The sequence below is a fragment of the Oncorhynchus gorbuscha genome, unplaced genomic scaffold, assembly GCF_021184085.1.
Source record: "Oncorhynchus gorbuscha isolate QuinsamMale2020 ecotype Even-year unplaced genomic scaffold, OgorEven_v1.0 Un_scaffold_6525, whole genome shotgun sequence".
Classification (NCBI taxonomy): domain Eukaryota; kingdom Metazoa; phylum Chordata; class Actinopteri; order Salmoniformes; family Salmonidae; genus Oncorhynchus; species Oncorhynchus gorbuscha.
Window position 1 is genome coordinate 1 of NW_025750104.1, and position 7500 is coordinate 7500.

A 7500-nucleotide genomic window follows, 5' to 3' on the forward strand; every position below is an offset into this window, starting at 1 on the left:
CACACACACACACACACACACACACTACACTAGTGTGTGAGGGATAATAGAGAGTACAGTAGTGTGTAGGGGATAATAGTGAGTACAGTAGTGTGTAGGGGATAATAGAGAGTACAGTAGTGTGTAGGGGATAATAGAGAGTACAGTAGTGTGTAGGGGATAATAGAGAGTACAGTAGTGTGTAGGGGATAATAGAGAGTACAGTAGTGTGGAAGGATAATAGAGAGTACAGTAGTGTGTAGGGATAATAGAGAGTACAGTAGTGTGTAGGGGATAATAGAGAGTACAGTAGTGTGTAGGGGATAATAGAGAGTACAGTAGTGTGTAGGGGATAATAGAGAGTACAGTAGTGTGTAGGGGATAATAGAGAGTACAGTAGTGTGTAGGGGATAATAGAGAGTACAGTAGTGTGTAGGGGATAATAGAGAGTACAGTAGTGTGTAGGGGATAATAGAGAGTACAGTAGTGTGTAGGGGATAATAGAGAGTACAGTAGTGTGTAGGGGATAATAGAGAATACAGTAGTGTGTAGGGGATAATAGAGAGTACAGTAGTGTGTAGGGGATAATAGAGAGTACAGTAGTGTGTAGGGGATAATACAGAGTACAGTAGTGTGTAGGGGATAATACAGAGTACAGTAGTGTGTAGGGGATAATAGAGAGTACAGTAGTGTGTAGGGGATAATAGAGAGTACAGTAGTGTGTAGGGGATAATAGAGAATACAGTAGTGTGTAGGGGATAATACAGAGTACAGTAGTGTGTAGGGGATAATAGAGAGTACAGTAGTGTGTAGGGGATAATAGAGAGTACAGTAGTGTGTAGGGGATAATAGAGAATACAGTAGTGTGTAGGGGATAATAGAGAGTACAGTAGTGTGTAGGGGATAATAGAGAATACAGTAGTGTGTAGGGGATAATAGAGAGTACAGTAGTGTGTAGGGGATAATAGAGAGTACAGTAGTGTGTAGGGGATAATAGAGAGTACAGTAGTGTGTAGGGGATAATAGAGAATACAGTAGTGTGTAGGGGATAATAGAGAATACAGTAGTACAGTAGCGTGTAGGGGATAATAGAGAGTACAGTAGTGTGTAGGGGATAATACAGAGTACAGTAGTGTGTAGGGGATAATAGAGAGTACAGTAGTGTGTAGGGGATAATAGAGAGTACAGTAGTGTGTAGGGGATAATAGAGAATACAGTAGTGTGTAGGGGATAATAGAGAGTACAGTAGTGTGTAGGGGATAATAGAGAGTACAGTAGTGTGTAGGGGATAATAGAGAGTACAGTAGTGTGTAGGGGATAATAGAGAATACAGTAGTGTGTAGGGGATAATAGAGAGTACAGTAGTGTGTAGGGGATAATACAGAGTACAGTAGTGTGTAGGGGATAATAGAGAATACAGTAGTGTGTAGGGGATAATAGAGAGTACAGTAGTGTGTAGGGGATAATAGAGAGTACAGTAGTGTGTAGGGGATAATACAGAGTACAGTAGTGTGTAGGGGATAATAGAGAGTACAGTAGTGTGTAGGGGATAATAGAGAGTACAGTAGTGTGTAGGGGATAATAGAGAGTACAGTAGTGTGTAGGGGATAATACAGAGTACAGTAGTGTGTAGGGGATAATAGAGAGTACAGTAGTGTGTAGGGGATAATACAGAGTACAGTAGTGTGTAGGGGATAATAGAGAGTACAGTAGTGTGTAGGGGATAATAGAGAGTACAGTAGTGTGTAGGGGATAATAGAGAGTACAGTAGTGTGTAGGGGATAATACAGAGTACAGTAGTGTGTAGGGGATAATAGAGAGTACAGTAGTGTGTAGGGGATAATACAGAGTACAGTAGTGTGTAGGGGATAATACAGAGTACAGTAGTGTGTAGGGGATAATAGAGAGTACAGTAGTGTGTAGGGGATAATAGAGAGTACAGTAGTGTGTAGGGGATAATACAGAGTACAGTAGTGTGTAGGGGATAATACAGAGTACAGTAGTGTGTAGGGGATAATAGAGAGTACAGTAGTGTGTAGGGGATAATAGAGAGTACAGTAGTGTGTAGGGGATAATACAGAGTACAGTAGTGTGTAGGGGATAATAGAGAGTACAGTAGTGTGTAGGGGATAATACAGAGTACAGTAGTGTGTAGGGGATAATACAGAGTACAGTAGTGTGTAGGGGATAATACAGAGTACAGTAGTGTGTAGGGGATAATAGAGAGTACAGTAGTGTGTAGGGGATAATAGAGAGTACAGTAGTGTGTAGGGGATAATAGAGAGTACAGTAGTGTGTAGGGGATAATACAGAGTACAGTAGTGTGTAGGGGATAATAGAGAGTACAGTAGTGTGTAGGGGATAATAGAGAGTACAGTAGTGTGTAGGGGATAATAGAGAGTACAGTAGTGTGTAGGGGATAATACAGAGTACAGTAGTGTGTAGGGGATAATAGAGAGTACAGTAGTGTGTAGGGGATAATAGAGAGTACAGTAGTGTGTAGGGGATAATAGAGAGTACAGTAGTGTGTAGGGGATAATAGAGAGTACAGTAGTGTGTAGGGGATAATACAGAGTACAGTAGTGTGGAAGGATAATAGAGAGTACAGTAGTGTGTAGGGGATAATAGAGAGTACAGTAGTGTGTAGGGGATAATAGAGAGTACAGTAGTGTGTAGGGGATAATAGAGAGTACAGTAGTGTGTAGGGGATAATAGAGAGTACAGTAGTGTGTAGGGGATAATAGAGAGTACAGTAGTGTGTAGGGGATAATAGAGAGTACAGTAGTGTGTAGGGGATAATACAGAGTACAGTAGTGTGTAGGGGATAATAGAGAGTACAGTAGTGTGGAAGGATAATAGAGAGTACAGTAGTGTGTAGGGGATAATAGAGAGTACAGTAGTGTGTAGGGGATAATAGAGAGTACAGTAGTGTGTAGGGGATAATAGAGAGTACAGTAGTGTGTAGGGGATAATAGAGAGTACAGTAGTGTGTAGGGGATAATAGAGAGTACAGTAGTGTGTAGGGGATAATAGAGAGTACAGTAGTGTGTAGGGGATAATACAGAGTACAGTAGTGTGTAGGGGATAATAGAGAGTACAGTAGTGTGTAGGGGATAATAGAGAGTACAGTAGTGTGTAGGGGATAATAGAGAGTACAGTAGTGTGTAGGGGATAATACAGAGTACAGTAGTGTGTAGGGGATAATAGAGAATACAGTAGTGTGTATGGATAATAGAGAGTACAGTAGTACAGTAGTGTGGAAGGAATACGACATGAAAGGCACTAAGGGATATGACTACCTCTAGCAGAACTCTCAGAGGAGGACACAGGAGGGTTGAGAGACATGTTGGGACAAACCCATTCTTCCTCCCTCTGGGTTGGAGTTTCTATTTGTATCTGTGTCTGTGTGTGTCTGTGTCTGTGTCTGTGTCTGTGTCTGTGTGCGTGTGCGTGTCTGTGTGTGTGTGTGTGTGTGTGTGTGTGTGTGTGTGTGTGTGTGTGTGTGTGTGTGTGTGTGTGTGTGTGTGTGTGTGTGTGTGTGTGTGTGTGTGTGTGTGTGCGTGCGTGCGTGTGCGTGTGCGTGTGTGTGTGTGTGCGTGTGTCTCTACTGTGCCAGTTCGATACTTTCCTCTTTGACAGGAAGTCCTTCACATTCATTACTCTCACTACTGCTTAGGTTACAGCAAGGGACCTCTCTCTCTCTCTCTTATCTATTATGAACAGAGACACACAAGAGCCCTGAGAGAGAGAGAGAGAGAGAGAGAAGAGAGAGAGAGAGAGAGAGAGAGAGAGAGAGAGAGAGAGAGAGAGAGAGAGAGAGAGAGAGAGAGAGAGAGAGAGAGAGAGAGAGAGAGAGAGAGAGAGAGAGAGAGAGAGAGGAGCATGAAGTAACCTACTTCAACTCCTAGTCCATCTGGTTACTGGTGAATTGACAAAACGTCATTGTTAATAATGGGTGAAGGGTTGAAACACCTGACATAGAGGTTATAACACATTGACATAGAAGTTATAACACCTGACATGGAGGTTTTAACGAAAGCTGACATAGAGCCTATGCACCCAATTGACAGAGGTTATAACACCTGACTGAGGCATACAGGAGTCTTAACTGTACGCAGCTGTATCTCACCCTTCTCAGAGACAATTGCATGAGCGTTTAAATTCCCCATCTGGGGTTGGAGAGTAAAGTAGCTTCATACGCTTGTCATTCCTTTATGCATTATTCAGTATAGATATGTAAATAACACTCTGGGTTTTCGTAGCAGAAATGTAGTTTTTAGTCCAGTGACATCGAGGGCTTCACTGTCTTCTAGATTTCTTCCTCTCTCAGCAATTTCTCAAGGCTGTTTTCTGGGAGCTTCGTGCACTGTGGCTGTGTGGCATCGATTCCCTCTGTTATTCTCCTTCTGATCCAAAATGAAGTTGGTCCAGTATTAAAGAAGGCCAATTACACCCACTGCCTCTGATCAACGGGTTGGCGGTTGGCTTTTAGTGTTGGCCAGCCATCTACCCAGGCTTTGCTTTGGAGCAAATGGATGCAGTTTGCCAATTTGCACAAATTGTGGCTATAGAACATTAGCCTGTAGGCGTATGACAATGGGTTTGACATTTTCCCTGACACTAATTGTGACTACCATAATGATGATGGTTATTACTGGCCCTACTTTTATTGGAGTCCACAGCGGGAGTGTAAAAACACACGTGTTCCTGCTGTAGATTTAGCACAAAACCTGATGCCTCTCTCTCTCTCCTCTCTCTCTTATCTCTTTCCTCTCTCCTCTCTCTCTCCTCTCTCTCCCTCCCTCTCTCCCCTCTCTCTCATCTTTGTCTCTCCTCTCTTTCTCTTCTCTCTTTCCCTCTCTCCTCCCTCTCCGATCTCTTTCTCCTCCTCTCTCTCTTTCCTCTCTCCTTTCTTTCCCTATCTCTCTCCATCTCTCTCTCTATCTTTTTCCTCTCTCTTCTCTCCTCTCCTCTCTCCTCTATCTCCTGTCTTTGTCTCTCCTCTCTCCCTCTCTCTCTCGCCTATATTTGTCTCTCCCTCTCTCTCTCCTATTTTTGTCTCTCCTCTCTCTCCTCTCTCTCTCTCTCTCTCTCATATATTTGTCTCTCCTCTCTCTCTCCTCCTCTCTCTCCTATCTTTGTCTCTCCTCTCTCTCCTCCTCTCTCTCCTCTCTCTCTTTACTGTCTTTGTCTCTCTCCTCACTCTCCTATCTCTTTCACCCCCCTCTCCTCTCTTTTCTATCCCTCTCCTGTCTTTGTCTCTCTCCTGTCTTTGTCTCTCTTTCCTCTCCCTCTCTCTCTCCTGTCTTTGTCTCTCTCCTCTCTCTTTCTTCTCTCTCTCCTCTCTCTCTCCCCTCTCTCTCTCTCCCTCTCTCTCCTATCTTTCTCTCCTCACTCTCTCCTCTCTCTCCTCTTTTTCTCCCTCTCTCTCATATCTTTGTCTCTCGTCTCTCTCTCTCCCTCTCTCTCTCTCCTATCTATGTCTCTCTCTCTCCCTCTCTCTCTCTCATATCTTTGTCTCTCCTCTCTTGCCCTCTCTCTCCTGTCTTTGTCTCTCCTCTCTCTCTCTCTCTCCCCCCCTCTCTCCTATCTTTGTCTCTCCTCTCTCTCTCCCTCTCTCTCCTCTCTCTCTCCTCTTTCTCTCTACTGTCTTTGTCTCTCTCCTCTCTCTCCTATCTCTTTCTCCTCTGACTCTCCCCTCTCTCTTTCCTCTCTCCTCTCTCTCCCTATCTCTTTCTCCCCTCTCTCTTCTCTCTTTTCTCTCCCCTCTCTCTCTCCTGTCTTTATCTCTCCTCTGTCTTTGTCTCTCCTCTCTCTTTCCTCTCTCCCTCCTCTCTCTCCCTCTCTCTCCTCTCTCTTTTCCTCTTCTCTCTCTATCCTCTCTCTCTCCCTCTCTCTCTCCCCTCTCTCTCCCTCTCTCTCCTATCTTTGTCTCTCCTCCTCCCTCTCTTTCTCCTTCTCTCTCTCTCTCTATCTTTGTCTCTCTCCTCTCTCTCTCTCTCTCTCCCTCTCTCTCTCCTATCTATGTCTCTCCTCTCTCTCTCCCCCTCTCTCCTTATCTCTCTATCTTTTTCTCTCCTCTCTCTCTCCTCTCTCTCCCATCTCTCTCCCTCTCTCTCTTGTCTTTGTCTCTCCTCTCTCTCCTCTCTCATGTCTTTGTCTCTCTCCTCTCTCTCCTATCGCTTTCTCCTCTCTCTCTTCTCTCTTTCCTCTCTCCTCTCTCTCCTATCTCTTTCTCCTCTCTCTCCTCTCTCTTTCCTCTCTCTTTCCTCTCTCCTCTCTTTCCTATCTCTCTCCATCTCTCTCTCATATCTTTTTCCTCTCTCTTCTCTCCTCTCTCTCCTGTCTTTGTCTCTCCTCTCTCTCGCTCCCTCTCTCTCTCGCCTATAGTTGTCTCTCCCTCTCTCTCTCCTATCTTTGTCTCTCCTCTCTCCCCCCCTCTCTCCTATATTTGTCTCTCCTCTCTCTTTCCTCTCTCCTCTCTCTCTCCCCTCTCTCTTTCCTCTCTTCTCTCCCTCTCTCTCTCCTGTCTTTGTCTCTCTCCTATCTTTCTCCCTCTCTCTCCTATCTTTGTCTCTCCTCTCTCTCTCTCTCCCTCTCTCTCTCCTATGTCTCTCCTCTCTCTCTCCCCTCTCTCTCCTTCTCTCTCCTATCTTTGTGTCTCCTCTCTCTCTCTCCCATCTCTCTCCCTCTCTCTCATATCTTTCACTCCTCTCTCTCCCTCTCTCTCATATCTTTGTCTCTCCTCTCTCACCCTCTCTCTCCTCTCTCTTTCCTCTCTCCTCTCTCTCCTATCTCTTTCTCCTCTCTCTCCTCTCTTTCCTCTCTCTTTCCTCTCTCTCCTCTCTCTGCTATCTCTTTCTCCTCCCTCTCCTCTCTCTTTCCTATCTCTCTCCATCTCTCTCTCATATCTTTTTCCTCTCTCTTCTCTCCTCTCTCTCCTGTCTTTGTCTCTCCTCTCTCTCGCTCTCTCTCTCATATCTTTGTCTCTCCCTCTCTCTCCTATCTTTGTCTCTCCTCTCTCTCCTCTCTCTCTCATATCTTTGTCTCTCCTCTCTCTCCCCCCCTCTCTCCTATCTTTGTCTCTCCTCTCTCTCTCCCTCTCTCTCCTCTCTCTCTCCTCTTTCTCTCTACTGTCTTTGTCTCTCTCCTATCTCTTTCTCCTCTGACTCTCCTCTCTCTTTCCTCTCTCCTCTCTCTCCTATCTCTTTCTCCCCCCTCTCTCTTCTCTCTTTTCTCTCCCTCTCTCTCTCCTGTCTTTGTCTCTCTCCTGTCTTTGTCTCTCTCCTCTCTCTTTCCTCTCTCCTCTCTCTCCTCTCTCTCTCTCTCTTTCCTCTCTTCTCTCTCTATCCTCTCTCTCTCCCTCTCTCTCTCCCCTCTCTCTCCCTCTCTCTCCTATCTTTGTCTCTCCTCTCTCTACACTCTTTCTCCTTCTCTCTCTCCTATCTTTGTCTCTCCTCTCTCTCTCTCTCTCCCTCTCTCTCTCCTATCTATGTCTCTCCTCTCTCTCTCCCCTCTCTT